Source organism: Chiloscyllium punctatum, chromosome 20 (assembly GCF_047496795.1).
Source record: "Chiloscyllium punctatum isolate Juve2018m chromosome 20, sChiPun1.3, whole genome shotgun sequence".
NCBI lineage: Eukaryota > Metazoa > Chordata > Chondrichthyes > Orectolobiformes > Hemiscylliidae > Chiloscyllium > Chiloscyllium punctatum.
The window spans coordinates 48,445,785-48,467,952 of NC_092758.1; the positions used below are offsets into that span (position 1 = coordinate 48,445,785).

At 40.5% G+C, this 22,168-nt stretch overlaps 1 protein-coding gene across 4 annotated transcripts in view; it reads left to right on the forward strand.

Annotated features, from left to right (window-relative positions):
• LOC140492110 (glutamate receptor ionotropic, delta-2-like) overlaps positions 1–22,168 on the forward strand; it is a 546,695-nt gene that overhangs the window by 110,488 nt on the left and 414,039 nt on the right. The gene's annotated exons all lie outside the window — the stretch shown is intronic.

Below are 22,168 nucleotides of genomic sequence, written 5' to 3' on the forward strand. Positions count from 1 at the left end.
TTGCTGGAGATTTCAACCACACGAATCTCAAGACTGTGCTCCCTAAGTTCCATCAGCATGTGGACTTTGTGACGAGAGGGGAGAACACGTGGATCTGGTTTACACAAACATCCCCAACGCATACAGGGCAGAGCCCCGGCCTCACCTCGGCTGCTCAGGCCACATCTCTGTGATACTAATCCCAGCATACAGACTGTTTGTCAAATGTGTCAAACCAGTTCTGGAGCAGGTGAAAACCTGACCAGCAGGAGCCATTTCTGCTCCTCAAGATTGTTTTGAGCGCACTGACTGGCGCATGACAACTGATGGCCATTCCATCAACTTAGAGGAGCACATGGTGTCGGTGATTTGCTACATTAATAAGTGTATTGATGACATTGCTGTGTCCAGGCCCATCACTTCTCCCCCAAACCAGAAGCCGTGGATGACCCCAAAGGTGTGTGCGCTGCTGAGGACCCGTGATTCCACCTTCAGAGCAGATGACAAGGCGGCTCTAACAACAGCGAGGGCTGACCAGACCCAGGCCATCAAAGAGGCAAAGAGTACACACACGCAGAGAATACACAGCCACTTTCAGGACAGCGGCAATACGCGGAGCACGTGGAAGGGCATCTAGGCCATTACCAACCGCAGAACAGCATCGCCTGCTTGTGCTGGTGATACCTCCCTCCCGGATGAGCTGAACGACCTTTATGCTTGGGTTTGAGGGCATGAAATGATGCAACAGCAAGGAAGACCATTCTCCCTCCCAATGACCAGGTGCTGTGCCTTACCGCAACCAACTTGAGGAAAATCCTATGTAGAGTCAATCCACATAAGGCTGCTGGACCAGATAACATCCCTGGCAGAGTGCTCTGACGTACTAGCATATGTTCTCACGGACATCTTTAACATTTCCCTGAGCTGCGCCATAGTTCCAATGTTCTTCAAGGCAGCTACCATCGTTGCTGTGCCGAAGAGGTTTTCAGCGTCCTGTCTCAACCATTACCACCCGGTTGCACTAATGCTCATCACCATGAAGTGTTTCAAGTGGCTCATGATGAGGCATATTAAGACCCTGCTGCCCTACCCCCACACCCCCTCCCCTTACTGGACACCCTGCAGTTGACATGTCACCCCAACTGCTCAACAGATGATGCAATTTCCACCACCTTCCATCTGGCCATCTCCCACCTGGAGAAGAAGGACATCAGTGTCAGATTATTGTTCATAGATTTAAGTTCTGCATTTAACACTGTCATTCCTTAGTACCTGTTTGCAAAGCTGAGTCTGCTGGGGCTAAGTACCTCCCTTTGTAACTGGGTCCTGGACTTCCTGACTGGGAGACCTCAGTCAGTCCAGATTGGCAACAGCATCTCCAACAGCATCACACAGGGGCCTCCAGGGCTGTGGGCTCATTCCACCGCTGTTCACCCTGCTGACACATGACTGTGCAGTGATACACAGGTCAAATCACATCATCAGGTTCGCTGATGACACGACTATAGTGGGTCTCATCAGCAGGAATGACGAGTCAGCATACAGAGAGGACGTGCAGTGGCTAATGGACTGATGCAGAGACAACAACCTGTCTCAGTACATGGACACAACAAAAGAGATGGTTGTTGACTTCAGGAGGGCACAGAGTGATCATTCTGCACTGGACATCAACATCTCCCCTGTGGAGATCATGAAGAGCACCAGGTTTCTTGGCATCTACCTGTCGGAGAATCTTACCTGGTTCCTCAACACCAGCACCATAACTAAGAATGCCCAGCAGCGTCTGCATAGACTGAGGAAAGCCCACCTCCCACCCCCCTATCCTCACCACATTCTACAGAGGGTTCACTGAGAGTATCCTGAGCTGCTGCATCACTGCCTGTTTTGGGAATTGCACCATCGCGGATCATAAGACCTTACAATGGATAGTGAGGACAGCTGACAAGATCATCAGGGGTCTCTCTTAACTCCATTACAGGCACTGACACCACACGCTGCATCCGAAAGGCTAAGAGGATTGTAGAAGACCCCACACACCCCTCACTCAAACTCTTCTCCTTCCTGCCATCTCGCAGAAGGTACCGGAGTATTCAGTCTCTCATGGTCAGACTGGGCAACAGCTTCTTCCCCCAAGCCATCAGCCTCCTTTACACAGTATGATCGGACACTTTCCCAACTGAAGTTCTTTGCACAACTTCGAATTGCTGCTGGAAAAATGTCTATTAATTATCATTCTTTTATTACACTGTAACTTGTGTGTTTTACACTTTTTATGCACTTTATGCTGCCCTTTGTGTGATCATGTCGTTTGTGCTAACCATGTAGCACTTTGGTCTAGAAGGAATGCTGTATCAGTTGTACATGGTAGAAATGACGAATAAAAGCTACTCTACTCTAAGCTGGATTTCTGTGCAATTGCAAGCTAAATATAGCATGATTTATACTGTAAGTTCACCGAATTGATGTAAATTAGACACAGCTGCAAAAATTGAATGGGTCCCATGCAGGTCCTTTGAACATTCTAAAAATCACAGACATTATAAGTAACATGTTGCATGACATAAATCTTTATAGTTTCAGAGGGCCTCATGATGGAGGCAGTGGAAGCTCTGAGTAATGGTGAGTGGGAATGTCAGGAAAATGTTATAGGATTAGGATCACCACCTGATTTCCCCCTCTCCTCTCCAGGTTTTCATAGGCTGAGTTATGACTATAGAAGGGAGAACCTGGAGTCTAGGTGGAGATGGGTACTGCAGCTGCTGGAGTTTAGAGTCAAGATTAGAGTGGTGCTGGAAAAGCACAGCAGGCCAGGCAGCATTCGAGGAGCAGGAAAATCGATGTTTCGGGCAAAAGCCCTTCATCAGAAAGACCTCATTCCCGATGAGGCGCTTTTGCCCGAAACATTGATTTTCCTGCTCCTCGGATACTGCCTGACCTGCTGTGCTTCTCCTGAACCTGGAGTCTGGCAGAAAAGCAGATGAGATACATGAAATGACAATTAAGGGTCTTTTACCCATGAATTCCCTCTTTCAAACAAAGCATGGGTTAAACACTGTGTCTGCAGCTCTTCAAGCTAGAAAGAATGAACACAACATGATCCCTTCACAGCTAGTGAATCAAACCTGATGTGGACAGTGTTAGTGTGAAACCAGCAAACCTGTGTTCTGCCACAGTATCAATCTTGCACAAACAGTTCTTTCAGCTTCGGATCATTGATTATGTTAGAAATAGCAACTTTATGCAACTTAGGGATGGGATCCCCACTCACAACCTGGCTATTGATTCAAGTGAGGACTTGAGCATACAGAGACAGGTAAGAGAGAAGAGGAAGCATGTTATCAGCAGGGTCACAACAGAGCGATTAGTTGTGCTACCTTTACTGATCTGAAGGTGCCCTTCAATATTCCCCAATGTTACGAGCAGTCCCCAGGTGAAGTTCCCCAAGTCACAACTTTTCCAGATGGGATTTCCCAGATTGTCATGCTCCCAGGTCAAGATAGATGAACCGTCTCCCCTTCTTTACTCATGCTCCCCTTGCTTGGTTGCAATGAGGTTAATTTAAAATTTAGTTTAATTTATCTTCTCATGAGGACACCTTTTTTAAGAACCAAATGAATTGGTTTATCATGGAGCCAATTTAACCAGACTTTATTGAGTTCACAAAAGAGTGAGTTTATTAGATACTAAATGTGAGGGGAAATAATGCAACACACATACACACAGATTAGAAACGAGGAGTGAGATGAGTAAGGCTGACAAGTGGCAAGTAACATTCATGCCACACAAATGCCAGGCAATGACTATGCCCAGTAAAAGACAATCTAACTACTGTCCTTCGACATTCAATGATATCACCATCACTGTATCCTCCACTATCAACATCCTGTGGACTTACTATTGACCAGAAACTCAATTAGACTCAACTACATAAACACCGTGGCTACAAGGGAAGGTCAAAGGCTAGGAATACTGCAGCGAGTATCCTGACTCCCCAAAGGCTGCCCATTGTCTACAAGGCACAAGTCGGGAGTGTGATGGAATACTCCCCATTTGTCTAGTTAGGCGTAGCTCCAACAACACTCAAGAAGCTTGACACCATTCAGAACAAAGCAGCCTACTTGATTGGCACCTCATCCACAAACATCCACTCCCTCCAACCACCACCAATGCTCAGTCGCAGCAGTGTGTACTATCTACAAGATGCACTGCAGAAATTCACCAAAGGTCCTCAGACAGCACCTTTCAATCCTATGACCACTTCCATCCTGAAGGACAATGACAGCAGTTACGTGGGAACACCACTACCTTCAATTTCTCCTCCAAGCCACTCACTACCCTACCATGGAAATATATCGCCTTTTCTTCACTGTTGCTGCATCAAAATCCTGTAATTCCCTTCCTAAATGTATTGTGATCAATTTGTAGCACGTGGATTGCAGCACTTCAAAAAGGCATATTACCCCCACCTTCTCAAGGGCAATAAGGGATGGGCAATAAATGCTGGTCAGCCATAATGAATTTTTTTAAAAAGTTAAAGTTGGAAAAAGGATATGCTGAGGAGGTGATAGGATGTGAGGGCATTGCATTTGGTGTGACATTCCTGGCCTTTTCTTCCAACAGCCACTGAATTTACATCCTCAGCCATCATTTGATCACATAACTGATCCTTTCCCCTGAGTTATTATCAGATAAGTCACTTTACTGATCTTTTTAACTGTTGAGTATGAACCACTTAATGTCATTTTCAGAGGCTTGCCTTATAAAGATGACAATACCAATGTTTCATTTCCCACATGAAACATTCTAATTGCTTAATAATTACCTTCCCATTCTTTCACTGCTAATACGTTGACATCCTGTGTACTACCTGACATGCTCCTGTGAGTCTTTCTAGCAAAATTAGACATGTAATTCAACATTTAGGATTTGTCTTTTTGGTTCAGGAATTTATCACTAATCAATTTTAGTGGACCCCCAATGAAGTAATTCAAATGGACTAAAACCAGAAGATTAATTGAGGGAATCTTTGGTTGTGAGTCATACAAAATCTAATCCTTTGCCGCTGTCCTGTGGATATTCACGACTTGATCGTGGTTTTGAAAATCTGATGGATACCTCTCTAAAGTTCCCTGTATTTATGGATGATTTGCAATTGACTTCAGTTGTTTTATACTCAAACTTCTGATAATTTCCTTGAAAACTTTAGATATAAATTTAGAACACTGGTCAGGTTATATCTCAATTGAATTCAATAGCAGTAAAAACAAGTGTACTTTTCCAACTCAAACCGAGCTGTAATTGTCCTTAAAATGAATTTAATGTCCACATTTGTAAGGATATACTCATGTTCTGCTTTCACTTTTGGTAATGGATTACACAATCTAATAACACCCAACTAAATGCTTCTTCAAAAATTGGTCTGGGTATCAAATATTCTGGTTGAATTACATATTTAGATTTCTCTACCAACTGACATGTATGACATGTTTTACAGAACTGCACTGTCTCTTTAGAAATCTTGGTAATGTAAAATACCTGTTTATCAAGATCTCCAATTCCTCATCAGAACTCTATTTTTAATAAAGTAACACCCTGGAACTCCTTCAGCTTTAGTGTGAAATATCTGTGCCAGCTTAATTTACTCTGGATATGCTTCCTGGGCCCTACTTCAAGAAGACATGCCAAACACTTCTGAATTATTCTCATTCTTAAATAGAATTTTAGTGACCTGAACATCTGTTTGGGGGATTACTGTGACTTCTGGTAATGGAGCGGCACGGTGGCAGGGACCCAGGTTTGATTCCAACCATGGGAGAGTTTGCACATTCTTCCCGTGTCTGCGTGGGTTTCCTCCCACAATCCAAAGACGTGCCAGTTAGGTAAATTGACCATGCTAAATTGCCTGTAGTGTTAGGTTCATTAGTTGGGGGTAAATGTAGAGGAATGGGTCTTGGTGGATTACTCTTCAGAGGATCAGTGTGGAGTCATTGGGCTGAAGGACCTGTTTCCACACTGTCGGGAATCTTTAAAAAAAAGGCCTCTGACTATTAGTTAAAGATCACAGCTTACAACAGCTGCTTTAGGGGAAATAAACTGGTTATCTTCAGGCTTGAAATGCTTTTTAGTTCAGAGTGAAAAACAGCCCCTTCCATTTCTGAGGTCTGATGACTTCTAAATCAAACATTTGCACCAAAAAATTGTGCAGCCAACGAGGAGCTAATCACATTGTTGTTGGCAGACAGGAAGCCTTTGTCATCAATAACTGGTCACCTTTTCATCAATCAGCTGTTGATCGCCAGGCTAATCTCCATTTGGACACATCCCTCGCCTCCATCCCATCTCCAACTAGGCATATACCAATGCTTGAACAAACAGCTATGTAAACAATGTTTCCAATGAGTTCAGGTAACTTGCTTTTGAACAGTTCAACAGCCCTTCAATAATTCTTGGCTTTTAAAACTGCTCTTTTCCCATTTCAGTCTGCATTAAAAATTACCGAAAAAATGTAATGTTATGTTCTTTGCATTATTCATCACATTTAGAATCTTATCTCCTCAATCATTTGGCTGATGCCATTCACCAGAACAATCACAGCCATAGAGTTATACAGCACAGAAACAGGCCATTCAGTCCAACTCATTTGCGCTAACCAGACATCCCAATCTGGCCAAGTCTCATTTGCCAGCATTTGGCCCATAGCTCTCTAAACCCTTCCTATTCATTCAGATGCCTTTTAAGTGTTGTAATTGTACCCACCATTACCACTTCCTCTAGCATCTACACACCACGCCTGTGTGAAAAACTTAGGCCTCCAGTCCGTTTTAAGTCTTTCCCAATCCAACAAAACAGAGGCCATGACATTTTGAGTTTATGTGAATTAGGTTCTTACATTTAAGTAAAGAACATCAATGAAACACAAGTAATGGAATAAGTGCCGAAGCGATAGCATTGGCAAACTAAGAACTGTTCCTTGCAGCCTTTCTACTGTTTCTATGTTGTGCTACCTCTGCCTCTTCAGCAGAGTTAGTGATTTGTCGTTCTTTTCCTTGCTTTGACACAAAGTGCCTGTGGCAGATAATTTTTTGGTTTTGGAACCATTGAAGGTCATGTCATGTGCATGACCTTAATCATCATGTGCAGCTCTGTCAAAGGAATGATAGGGAATCAAGGGCCATGAAGTTGGGTAATTAAGGGCCATGAGATTAAGCTCTTTGAGAAGTACCCCTATGTCATCAGTCACTTCTCTGTCATGCTCCTCAGGATCCATGTCTTCCATTCATGTTGCAGCTCTTCGCTTCCTCACAATGGAGTTTTCCCCCAGAAACCCTCCTGCTTGCACTACCTGCTGGAGATGCTTCATTGCTGTTTTAGGCATGCTACCCCAACTGCTTTCCAGATGGGTTGGGGTACTTTGAGGTGGGAACATGTTCAGTTTGCACTGGAAAAGACAACAACAAAAAGAGCAAGCCTGAAAATGATTCCCATTCTGAAAATGGTCGTGTCATTCCAGTAGGGACTAAACTGAAATGTTTCTACTCAATATCTTTTTTCAATTAAACTAACAATTGTTTTCTTATATACTCCATGTCAAAGTATCCATCTAGTTCATGCCTTTAAACGAAAGATAATTTGCAGAACATAAGGGAGAGAGAGATTGATTCTAGTCCAAGTGCATTCCTGTCTATAATAGTCTCTTGCATGATAGCAAGAATACTGTATCAGCCAACATATAAAATATATATTTGTTTCATTTCATTTGCAAAATACAGTAAGTTAATTAAAAGCTTTTGAAGAAAATAGCAGCTTGATGCATAAAATATACCTTTGGAAGTCATGTATGCAATACAGAAACTATTTTGGAATGTGCAATCATCCAAAGCACTGCAGTGCTTACTCACCAGATTTCAACCTTGGCACAGCAATTCTACCTGTATAAATCAAGATGATTATTGACTCTTTCACTCGATGCATTACCCTAAGCCTAAATCTATAAGCAAAGAACTGTCTGCCTTGATATTCGAGCAAAATAAGCTAGTCATGTGATAGAAATGTTTTTTATGTGTGAAAAATTGAAACACATATTTCATATGAGCTTTCAGAAATATTTTTGTAAAGTGTGCATTATCTATAAACCCAGAAAATTTGGTAGTGGCAAATCTTGAGCTGAAGCTATTATTTTGTTTGACCAAGTTTGAGTTGCATTGAGTTTTTATGGAGGGATTTCTACCTTGAATCTGAGCGAGTTTTACTGTGGTATCTTACCAAATTTCATACATTAACTACTACTCCACCTCCATGACTTCTCTCACATCTGAATGGGTTTCATGTTAGCACATGCCATTCCCATAGCAATGCACCTTTCAGCAGATATCTGCTAACAATCTTCACCCTTTGCAGCCACGCCATCTTACCCATCCGGATAAGGTGTGGCAATTCGAAATTCCCCATCACGGTCAATATCGTGGCACAGTAGCCACAAAGCTACACTACCCATGGTACATGGCTGACTCTCCCTCACACATGCAATGCCATTCTCTCATACTAGTCACTGTTTAACAATCACATCACACACCTTACCTGGCTACTGTCACATCCTGTTTGAACACTTTTTCTAAGCCATTGGTACTCTGCCCTCAGTGCTCATTGTGACCTGCACCTTGTTATTATTGTCTGGTAGGGGGACATCACATACAGGCATGGAGTCAGACAAATATAAACAAGAGCTCTTCACAAGACAAAAGTGAATGCAAACAAAACCAGGAGAAGCTGAAGTTCATCCCACAATGCAAGCAGATTATTTTGGTATTGTGACCAATTAGTATTTTACAATCCATGATTATCTGCTGCACCCATCTTCCAGCTGTGGGAATGATGTCTCAGTGAGGTTTTGACTGGCTGGAATGTCATGTACAATAGCAATCTCCTCCTTGGAACACTGCTGGTGTCTCTCCATTTCCTCAGCATCCATCATTGCTCCAATTGTGCAGAGTACAGTGTGTCAGGATGATTTGGCACACTTTCTCTGGACTATACCCATCCGAGCTGTGGAACCACACCTTTAGCAGCTCTATCATTTGCAAAGTCCCGACCCTGTTTCAAGCATGGGCAGCATTGTGTATATGCTTTGCATCCATCAGGGGGTTGCACGACAGTTTCATAAGCCATGGTTACAACTGAGTTCTCTGCAGCTTCTGTAGCTACTACTCATCTTGGGGTTGCTGTCAGCCCTGGTCTTCCTGGATCTTCACCTTCTTAGGTAGGCAGCAACAGTGACTAACATGTCATTAATGACAGGGTCCATGACTCTTGATGGATATGACATAAACAGGTAACAATAGGAGCGAAAGAGTTTCTTAAGTCAAAGAACATTCATCAATAGCATAGCCTGCAGATGAGAGCAGAGACACCTCACTATATAGTGAGACATGTTGCACTTTGACAACAAAGGCCATGTCTCCTTCATCCATCTACCATCAGCCCCAGCATGTACTGCAAATTGATGTGGGTGCTGCACTAGCTGAGTGACTGCCCAATATCATTGAAAAGAGAGAGCCTGCAGTACTGTGACAGCCTTCCTATCCTAGTTACACTTCAAATGCTCAACTTCTCACTACATTTACTACAGAGAAGAATGCTGTCTCCCTGACAGATGATGAAGTTGTGTGGCTCCCACAGATCCTTGGGAAACTGCACCAATGATGGTTTCTTTTTAGCCAGCATTTTGTACCATTGTACCTTGTACCAATGGTACCTTTTGTACCATTAACTTAAAGATTATTGAGATGCCCAAAGCTCAAAATACAAGCAACAGTGGCATTTGACAAGCATCTGATTCCTAGCACCTATGCTGTGCACGCATAGCAAATGGATGATGCATTGATTACAAATTAAAAGTGCTTTGCAAATAGCTGGTTCAGGTATTTATTGCTACAATGTCCTAGCATCCATAAAACGTGGTTCCCTAGTTTTGGCTCATCATATTGACGCTTATTGACTCAATGTAGACATTGACACTACTATTTCTCATAGTGCCTCGCACCTAGAGAAGGGAAAGTAATGGCAGCAAATGGTGGACACTCTAAGCACCAGGTGCCTCCTGAGTACTGTTAATACTCCCCCCAGAAGCCTACACATCCCTTTTTATGTCGTTGTATAACGGCAGCCCTTTAATATCCACAAAACTCCATAGCACATTACAATTGAAAATAGTGGTAACAGTAAACCTATCTCATCAATAATTATAGGGTGTGGTTTAAATACACATACAATATGATGAGCATGAGGTTTTAATTCATCTGCCGTATACTCCCTGCTGGCAGTAATGAAGTCTGAAGATTTTTTTGGCAGATTCAGCTTGAAATCATGCAAACAGTCAGCAGCAGGAAAAAGGTGAAGATTGAACAACCCATACATTAAAACCCTTTTGTGGCAAGATTCAAAAAGGAAGAAATCCAGTCTATGATAAAAGCATTTCTGACTGGTTGAGACCTAAACCAGGAGACTTCTGAATTCCCTAGCGAAGCAGAATTAGTTGCTCCAAAGTAGATACTAGACTGCATCGGGTGGCCCATGGTCTTTGGAAGCAGCCCTGAGTCAGGGCTCAGCCTGAGAACAAACAGACATTGGAGGCTTGATGAGAAAGAGAAAATCCCTGGTGGGCAAAGAGAACCTTTAAAAAAACACTGTATTTCATGCTGGAGTGTGAACAGTAGGGAAAGTATACCTCTGATCAAGTGTAATGGACTAGGCACCATAAGGCAGCAAGGAAAATCAAGGACCACAAAAGCAATTTAAATATAGATCATAGACCTAGAATGTCACAAAGCCTGAATCAAAGTGACAAAGGGACAGATTAAAAGTCAAGCCAACATCATGTAATGAAAGTAAAAGTTTGGAGACCTTATTAAGCCTGTGGAAAAGGTAGAAAGTAGTTCATTAAAACTGTGTAAAAACTATGAAAGAAATTGAAACATTCTTAGAGGCACAGACAGCAGGAATCATCCAGAAAAATACATGAAAGAAGTGGGATTCAGCTCTAAACATCATGAATAATACCAGTCCTTTTAAGTAAAACTGTGATTAAAACAGGAATAATTTTTTTGAATAGTGCTGTCTGTGGCTTTAATCATTAAGATTGTTAAGGAAACAGGAATCCTTTATTGAGATCGTAGACAACAGCATTCATCCAGTGAGGCATTGCACGATTCAACAGTACAGCACACCCACTGTACAGCACTGGAGTGTCAGTCTTGATTGTTCTGCTTGAGTCTTGACTTGAAGTGAGAGTGGGATCTCATGAACCATACATGACAATGGGATTTTGACTGCAATATAATTTTGCAAAGTTTTTTTTTAATAAAGTTATGTATCACTTTACAAATGCAATCATTTTGAGTTCTATCCACTTTAGAAAAGTGCAAATGTGCGTCTTTTTTTATTTTCAGCACCCTTGGAAATGTTTTTATTTCTCTCCTTATCCACAGCTCTATTATTTGTGCCTATTATTCTCTTCCTACCTTTTGATAGCTAATTGTACAAACCATCAAAGCTTAAATAAATTCTATGGGCACTCATTACTTTACATGATAATCTTTGTACGCAAAAGACTCATATTAATTAGTCGAGACTGCATGGTGTTTTATACCTTCCTTGAAAAATACAAATTCCTTTTCTGATTGATTTGTTCATACAATTATTTTCATATTATTTCTTGAAATCAGTGGCAACAACTTCAGAGACTCACAAGTACTTTGAAAAATTAACAAAAAAAACATTGAATTGATTACCAGGTTTATCTGTCTCACTGCACAATCCTACCTAAGAGACTAATCTGTATAGAATTATCATTACTAGAATCCTGCAATTTGGTTTAAAAAAACATGAAAACAAATCAATGTATAAAGTGTCATAATAAGAATGTTGAGAAAATATGGGACATGCTAACCTTTTAAACAAAAACGGAAACTGCTGGAAAATATCAGCAGGTCTGGCAGCATCTGTTGAGAGAAATCAGAAGTTCTGAAGAAGGGTCACTGGACCTGAAATGTTAACTGTGATTTCTCTCCATAGCTACTGCCAGATATGCTGAGATTTTCCAGCAGTTTCTGTTTATGTTTCAGATTTCCAGCATCCGCAGTTCTTTTGGTTTTTAATTCTACCTTTTAAGTGTGTTCAGCAGTTACAATGAAAATCATGTTTGCCATTCTATCTTAAATGCATCTTCCTGCAATATTCCTATTTACTTCAATACCCTTTATATGAAATAAACTATTGATCTATATCCCTTGAATATACTCGGTAGTAAAATATCCATAGTGCTCTGGGATAGAGAGTTTAAAAGATCACAACTCTTCACTCAAAGAAGTATTTCATTTCTGTTCTAAATAGTGAAACCTTAATGTGAGTCTGTGATGGCTATTTCTAAACTTCCCTGTCAGACTGATCATCTTCTCAGTGTTTACAAGGCCTTTGAGAATTTTATACATTTCAATGAAGTTCTAAACTTGAGGAAATGTAGACTCAGTCTCCTCAATTTCCCCTCAGAGACGAATCCCCTCATCCCAAAACTTCAATTAGTGAGTCTTTGCACTCTCTCTAATGGGAAGAGCTACAATAATCTAAAATGGTCTGACCAATGCCTGATATTACTGCTACTTTTACATTTTTGAACCCTTTGTAATAAAGACTTGTATGCCAATTGTTTTCTTAATTATTTGCTGGAGTTGTATTTTACTGTATTCTCTATTGGAATATCCTGGGTAATACAAATTTTCTGACTTATGCCATTTAGAGTCATGGGTCATAGAGATATACAGCATGGAAACAGACCCTTCGGTCCAACTAGTCCATGCCGATCAGATATCCCAACCCAATTTAGTTCCACCTGCCAGCACCTGACCCATATCACTCCAAATCCTTCCTCTTCATATACCCATCCAGATCCCTTTTAAATGTTGCAATTGTACTAGCCTCTACCACTTCCTCTGGCAGCTCATTCCATACATGTACAACCATCTGCGTGAAAAGGTTGCCCTTTAGGTCTCTTTTATATCTTTCCCTCTCACTCTAAACCCATGCCCTCTAGTTCTGGACTCCTCCACCCCAGGGAAAAGACCTTGTCTGTTTATCCTATCCATGCCTCTTATGATTTTATAAACCTCTATAAGGTCACCCCTCAGCCTCTGACACTCCAGGGAAAACAGCCCCAAGCCTATTCAACCTCTCCCTATAGCTGAAAATCTCCAACCCTGGCAACATTCTTGTAAATCTTTTCTGAACCCTTTTAAGTTTCACAACATTCTTCCGATAGGAAGGAGACCAGAATTTTATTTTTTTTAAATTCTGCTTTAAAAATACTTCTCGTTCCAAAGTGAAATGAATCATATTTATCCACATTCTGGGTTAGATTTTTTTTCTCAAGGTGAGTGACAGAAAAAATGCCAGCTTTGGCTGCAGACCTCAGGAAATACCAACTCCAGAGACACAATCTTCATTGCCAAGGAGCAGGTGCCACCACAGTAAAGCCAGCCGACTCTGGAAATATTTCAGAGGCAGCCGTGTGGTCTGCTGGCTGTGGTGGTGGGTTGTTGGAAAAGCAAAGACTTCATCTCACAGCAATATAAAATAGGCTGCTAGCTGTCAGGCCCCATTCATTTCCCCCACACTGTCCAATGGCTTATCATGTCCCCTGTGTCAAGATTTGGCTCTTAAATGCTTATCGACCCACTGTACACCTTAAATAAATGCCCTTTTGCAGAAGAAATCTGCCACTTTTATCTGGACTGCAGTATGTACATGTGATTTCAAACCCACAACTATGTGGTTGTCTTTAACTGTCCTCTGAAATAGCCAAGCAAGAGACTTAATTGTATCAAACCATGAAAATGTCTTAATTAAAAAAAAATGAACCACCTGCCATGTTCATTCATTTGTAATTTCATGTGATATTTTAAACATGTCTTTTCTAATACTGGGTGAAAAACAATTTGATACCTGAATCTTTAAAGTTTCAATACCTAAGGCCCTTGCAATCTTGTGTAAACAAACATATTGACATTGATAGAGAACAGAGAGCTAGGGCTATTAACCAGGCAGGGACTTGCACCTTTTAGCTTTTTAATGATTAATTTTTTAGCCAAGCTTCATTATTCATCCTTGTGTGGTTTGCTTGGAGAAGGGCATGGAGGACAATGGGGATTGTTTCGAGCTCATACCTTGTCGTGGCAAGTAGGAGGAGAATATTTAGTGCTAATCAACAGGTTCCCTCTGTTGCTCATGACATTTCTGTGGGACCATGGTTGCAAGGTTATGGTCAGTGTTGCATGTGGACTCACAACCAGAATGCTCCCTTAAAAAACATTCCTGGAAATCAGAAAGCCCACGAGTAGGGATAGGATCCTTGAATCAGGTCCCAGCCATCATTTCTAAAGGCACTCAATTCAACCCCATTCAATAAAAATCTCACCCAATATTTTATTTGTTATATTCTTGCCCACTGACTTGACATATTTGTATTCTCATTTTCCTCCTTACAATTTACTCTGAAACTTGATGATGGATGACGAGACCCAGTTTAATGTAAGGCAATTTGAGTTGTAAATAGCTGAGACCCGAGTTGTCTCTTAGCTAGTTACAGCCTGCAAATCTGAAAACAACCAGATTTGTTCAACTTTCTGTTTGCTGCCCTTTAACAGAAAATATTTAAAATTATTGGGGAAAATATTAAGTTAGGAACATGGCTTCATATCTGCTACATATTCATTAAGTAATTACAGTGAGTTAGTTGAAAATGTTTGCTTGAGTGAACGTGAAATTTCTGAAAGCTACTGTATGTAGAAAATCTCTGAAGAAAGGAATAAAACTAGATGGACCATGCAGCTTAATCATTCATTCATTACTTTACACATTGGTTTAAAATGTCCTTTCTAACCCAGTGTAAAAACAATGGTCAATTTCAGACTGTTTGAAGTTTCAATACATGAAACTCCAAGGTACTTGCAATGACTTAACCTGACATAATGACTTAACCAGAAGATTCTGATACCTTGGATATTTATTTATGCCTCAAGGAACAGAACCAGAATAGATTATCTGTTTTTTTTTTGCTATTTGTGTGCTTTGGTGCAATGTTCACATTTGCGATGACATTTACAGTTTGTAACATTGTAAATAAATGGAACGGTTTTAAAGTGCTTTGAAATTTTCTGAAGTTATATAAACGTACGTGATATTTCTGGACCTGAAATGTATGGTTCTGCTTTCCCTCATATAACCTGTGCATTATAAAATAAAATAAGTCCTTTTCATTTATTATGAAGCTACCAGCCAAAGACAGAGACTATACACTTGCTATTTGTCAAATTTCTAGATCATACACCAAAGGTTTTTAATGGGATCATTAGGAAGAGGGACAGTTAGAATTAGCACCCAGAGCATATAAATATAATAAATGAGTCATAGTTGCATGAACCTTTACTTCACCATCTTTTTCAATTGTAAAATGAATCTGAAAACTTTGGTAGCAAATTCATACCTATAGATTTGAGCGGATTCAAGCGAATAATTGAATTTTACCTTGTAAAGTAAAACAGACATCATTCTTTGCCATTTTATGAATCCACTGCATAGTAATTTACTTGCTTATTACTGTTAATAATTGTATAATAATCTGGGATGTTTCAAGACTGCATATTTATTCCTTGTAGAATTATAGGCTAATAGCACAGAATATAAGGACTGTTAGAAGATGATAGCAATGCATCTAATACATCTGCAGCCACACCTTTTAAGACTCAGGGCCGCAGTCATGCGAAGTTGTCAGACTTCAGGACGAGTAGCTAGTGAAAGTGATTATTTTGATCATCTCCATCCCTTTTTTCCTTTACAACTCCCCCCTTGCTTTTCAGACACCTTCAACTGTGAAAACAGATACAAAATGTCTGTTCAGTGCCTCCACCATTCCCTTGTTTTCTATTATCAATTCTCCAGAGAACCAACCCCAACTTAAGTTATTATTTTCCATTTCCCTCTGATCTTTCCATATTCAACCAGGCTCCCCTTTATATAATCAACCTGGCATGTCATGCACAACCTTTTTCTGCTTTATCTTGTTCCCTGTTTCTTTCATCAAGGGAGATATAGGGTTGCTTGTGCTAATTTTCCCTCAGTTGAAAGTTACATTAACTGAAATCATAGAATACCTACATTGTGGAACAGATCCATTCAGCCCATCAAGTCCATGACAATCCTCCGACGAGCATCACACCCAGACCCAGTCTCCTACCCTATTCCCACAGCCCTGCCTTTACAATGATTAACCTGCCTAACCTGTTCCTCTTGTGAATGATTCAAGAACTACGGGCACAGTTTAAAAAATGACTGTTCACTCTTTTAGGACAGAGACGAGGTGAACTCTTTTTTTTCCCCTCAGGGCTGTATGACTTTGGAACCCCCTGCCTCAGAATGAAGTGGAGGCAGGGTCATTAAAATATTTTAAGCCAGAGGTGTATAGATTCTTGTTAGGCATGGAAAATTAATGGCATGAGATTGGAAAGTAGACTTCGAAATGTAAACATGATCTTATTGAAGGGCTGAGTAGCCTGAAGGAGTTGCATGGTCCACTACTGCTCCAATTACTTATGAGTATCATCTGGAATCATCTGCTTAATAAAACTACATTTTCTATACAGTTTTCCCCACCAACTTCAATGCCACTCACCAAGGCCTGAAAATTCTGAGCTAATTGACATTGGTCCTCCTTAAATTTTGATACTCTAATCATAAATATGGAAACTCTCTTGTTTTAAACTGTTAGCAAGTAATTTAATCATCATATACGTTTGCAGTTGTGTCCGAGTGTTTGTTTGCATATTTATTTTAAAAATTCAGATCTGGACTGTTTCACAAATTTCTGTATAACGTCAAACTGTGCTGACAGATGTGAAATTGGTTTGTTTTAGAAGTGACACATCTTCTAAATGTATAACAAAGTTTAAATGTGAGTATTTTCAAAGGCACTTAGTGATTGACATACTAACTTATTCTCTTCACACTCAACAGACCTTTGTTTGAAACCCTAAAATGTTTGACATGTGCCCCACGTCCAACTGCATTTTTTTATCTTAAAAATCATTTGCTAATATTAGACCAATCCCCTTAAAGATCCAGATCTGATTGAGTTTTTGTTTTACTCATCTAATATTCTGACCCTTAAGCCCTAACATATTGACAGTTTCCCAAACATCTTCACCAACATTGTGAATATGAATTTTGAGGAACAATGGGTCCTAACAATTGCAAAACTCCACATAACCTTTTAGTAATGGTCTGTGAGAGTGCAATTGATTCCTTATCCATGTTGAATCAGCCATCTAATCACACTGGAATGTGCCTAATTAGACACCTTATTGAGTACGATCTTGTTAAAAATGCTATAAAAATTCAAATATATGATGGTGACCATTTCTTTGATGCTTACCTCAGACTGTTTTGAGGAATCCTGAGCAATTATCCTTAGAAGTCCTTTATTGGTTTCTGATTCTTGCAAAAGGTTGTATTATTGCAACTGCAGTTATCCACTTCCTTCTTATTACTGCTCAGATTCAACAAAAGTTGCCATCAATCTATTTCTGATACATATAACTGTTGTCCTCAGAAGACCTTGTTCTTCTATTCTTTTTTTTATCTTTCCTCTTACATCAGAATAATACACCTTTTATTTTGGCTCTGGGCAAATGTTAGTTTTTATACTGGAACATTTTCAAAGGTATACATCTTTTCTTCCACTCAGGCTAGAATTTCCACTCCTGAAACAGATGCGCAGAGTTTAGAAATGTAATGGCTCACCACACCTGCCTTGGGAACAAAACAAAATCTGTCGAACAACAGGATCATTGTTCCCACAGCATTTCTGGGAACAGTTCAGAGATAGCTAAGAGGATTCCAAGTGCTGAGTCAGACTGTCTCAGTGCTCTGAGACTTCATTTCAGTTCTGTGGTTGACTATTAGGCTCTAAACCTCACAGTTTAACAATCCTTAATAAGGATTTTGGAATTATTATGTATATTTTGTAAAGAAAGGTAACCTGTCTTCAAAATGGGCACATAAAAATGGGCACATAAAAACCAACCAACCCAACCACCCCGTGGCTCAACACTTCAACTCCCCCTCCCACTCCACCGAGGACATGCAGGTCCTTGGAATCCTCCATCGCCAGACCATAGCAACACGACGGTTGGAGGAAGAACGCCTCATCTTCCGCCTAGGAACCCTCCAACCACAAGGGATGAACTCAGATTTCTCCAGTTTCCTCATTTCCCCTCGTCCCACCTTGTTTCAGTCAAATCCCTCGAACTCAGCACCGCCTTCTTAACCTGCAATCTTCTTCCTGACCTCTCCGCCCCCACCCCCACTCTGGCCTATCACCCTCACCTTGACCTCCTTCCACCTATCGCATTTCCAACGCCCCTCCCCCAAGTCCCTCCTCCCTACCTTTTATCTTAGCCTGCTGGACACACTTTCCTCATTCCTGAAGAAGGGCTCATGCCCGAATCATCGATTCTCCTGCTCCTTGGATGCTGCCTGACCTGCTGCGCTTTTCCAGCAACACATTTTCAGCACATAAAAACCTTGCAAAATTGTTCCTGGAAGTCACATAACTATCCTCGTGAATTCAGCTGTTTTGGGAATGAATTCTACCTGTCCAAAGAAGAAATCACATATGCAACATTTTGAAATTCAACAAGTGTTTCAGAGGCTGGATAGAAATTCCATGACAATGGTTACCTTGAAGGTGTGAATATCACTTCCTAACTCACCAACAGCCTGACACAGTGAGAGCTATCCAAGTTAATGGCTATGACAGTTATCTGACTAAAAAATAAATTGCCTGGGTTTAGCCAGACCCAGACTAAACCAGTATCTAATATGGCAGTGAGCTTTGACGGTTTTTGGATAACAGACACTTTAACTATTGATCTCCATTAATGGCTGGCTGTCAGGAAGTATTCTGCGCAGAGACAATGAGAGAAACATCTCAAAGCAGTCACTCCTTCTCAACAGGGTACCAGAAGTAATTGCAGTTTTTACAAGTATTGCACTGTTTTTTAGAAATTAAAAAAAACATCAGAAACAAATATACTTTAAAAAGGAGGAAGGAGAGAGAGTTTTCGAGGGTGATTGCATGCCAAGATCAGAGACTGAGGAATTGCATAAGGCTCAGAGTTTGGCTTTTTCTGAAGCAGCTGACAATGGTAGGTTCACAGCTGTCAGACTGAGAAATTATTCTGGATATAGTTTCATAGAAATACCAAACCAGCAGTAGATGAGGACAACGTTTAGTTTTTGAACCTAATTAGCTAAGTGTTTGATTTTAATACTTCAAAAACTTATAAATATTAATCTTGTTGGTGTAAATATATAAAAGTGAGTAAGGTGAGAAGATAATTTTTTCTTATGTTTATACTGTGACCTGTCTCTTGGTTGACTTTTAATATTAAGGATTATTATTACCAGAGTGGTGTTTTTAATCAGTAAGACTATGCTAATGCTGCATTTTTAAGCAAAGTGCATTGTGTTTGTTTTTAAGTAATTTCTACATTTATAGATTGTTAAAGAGACAGAAATGGCTTTTGGTAGAGTGATGCGCTCTTACTGTCAGCTGTGAGAGTTCAGGGAGAATTTGAATGTTCCTGGAGACTATGACTGCAGGAAGTGTGTTTGGTTAAGAATCCTATTGGACAGCATGGATCAGTTGGAACTGCGGTTATAGCAAAGAATACAGGAACAGGCCCTTTGGCCCTTCAAGCCTGCACTGACACATTTTGCCCTTCCTTGTCAAAATTGTCTTAATTTACAGGATCCGTATCCCTCTATTCTCTTCCTGTTCATGTATTCATCCAGGTGTTTCTTGAATGTTGCTATTGTGTCTGCTTCAACCACCTCCTCTGGCAGTGCATCCCAGGCACTTATCATCCTTTGTGTGAAAATCTTGCCTTGCATAGCTCTTTTAAACTTGCTCCCCTACACTTTGTGCCTTTGTCCCCTAAGAAATGGGCCCTTCCACCTTGGGAAAAAGTCTCAGACTTTCCACTCTGTCATGCCATTCAAAATCTTATAAACTTCTATTAGGTTTCCCCTCAACTTCCTGCATCCCAGTGAAAACAAACCCAGTCTATCCAACTTTCCTTCATAGCTAAAGTCCTCTATACCAGGCAACATCCTGGTAAACCTTTTCTGTACCCTGTCTAAAACATTCACATCTTTCTGGTGGTGTGGTGACGAGAACTGTACACAATATTCCAAGTGTGGCATAACTAAACTTCTATAAAACTGCAGCATAGCTTGTATATTCTTATTCTCAATGCCTCTTCCAATGAAGTTGAAAATCATACAACTCCAAGTTATAGTTCAATATGTTTATTTTAATTACAAGCTTTCAGAGCTCTCCTCCTTTATCAGGTAGCTAGTTGGGCAGGAGGGCACAGAATTTATAGTAAAAGGTCAAAGTTCATACATTATGCAATGTATTCAACAAACCTAGATTGCTGTTAAGTCCTGAAGAAGGGGTACACCCGAAACGTCGACTTCTCCACCTCCTGATGCTGCCTGGCATACTGGCTTCCAGCCTTCCACCTGTCTGTTAAGTCTTTAATCACTTAGAATGAGTTACAGGTTTCAATTCATTAATATGTAAATCCCAGAACTTACTTCAAGTCACATTTCCGAAATAACTTAAGGTTTCATTCAAAAAAAGGTGACATCTCAGCTCAGACAATGAACTAAAAGTGTGAGGTTAGAGTCTGTCTGTATCCCAATCTTGAGTCAGACAGGTTCTATTTCCAATGTCAGAATTTATAAAATGTCACATGGATTGACTGCCTACAGATTGTGCGCTTTTTGAACAAAATAGAATGTATCTGCAAATACAATTCTGCAAATGCAAATCCACCCCATAGACTTACATGTGTGTGCATGCGTGTGAGGGAGAGAGTGTGTGAAAGAAAGAGTGTGTGTGTGTGTGTGTGTGAGATTAAAGACTTAACAGCAACCTAGGTTTGTTCGATACATCTCAGTTGTGTGACATTTTGATCTTTCACTATAAATTCTGTGTCTTATGAACCTGCCCCTCCAGCTACCTGATGAAAGAACAGTGCTCTGAAAGCTTATACTTACAAATAAACTTGTTGAACTATAACCTAATGTTGTGTGATTTTCAACTTTGTCCACCCCAGTTCAACATCAGCTCCTCTACATCATGTCTTTCAATGAAGGCAAGTATGCCATAGGCCTTTTTTACTACCCTATCGACCTGTGTTGCCACCTTCAGTGATCTCACATTTGTCCGGATTAAACTCCATCTTCCATTTTTCTGCTTATGCCTCCAACTGATCTATATCCTGCTATATCCTCTGACAATGCTCCTCACTATCAACAACACCAACAATCTTGATATTGTCTGCAAACGTACTAATTAGACCAGCTACGTTTTCCTCCTAATCATTTATGTAAACCACAAACAGCAGCCGTCCCAGCACTGATCCCTGTGAAACACCACTAGTCACAGCTCTCCATTCCCAAAGACATCCTTCCACCCCTACCTTCTGTCTTGATGTCTAAGCCAGTTCTGTATCCATCTTGCCAACTCACCCTTGATACTATATGACGTTACATTTTGTGTCAATTTGCCTTGAGGGACCTTGTCAGAGGCTTCACTGAAGACCATGGAGATAAACGTCAACTGCTTTTCCCTCATCCATCATCTTCGTCACCTACTCAAAAAACTCAATCATGTTAGTAAGGCAGGACCTCCTTACACAAAACCATGTCCTCTATTGCTATTACGTTCATTTGCTTCTTAATGTGTATAGATCCTGTCCCTGAGAATCTTTTCCAATAATTTCCCTAATGCCGATGTGAGGTTCACACGCCTGTAATTTCCAGGATTATCCCTGTTACCCTTCTTAAACAATGGTATGACATTGGCTCTTCTCCAGTTCTCTGGGACCTCATCTATAGCCAAAGAGGATACAAAGATGTCTGTCAATGTTTGAGGCATAGAGGAATTTGCAAGAACCAAGGGATGTGATGGATGGCAGTTTCAAGATGGTAGAGAAACCAAAGATACAGTCAGGTAGATGGATTACCACTAGGAGAGGTAGTCTGGTAGTGCAGGATTCTTTATGGAGTGGAT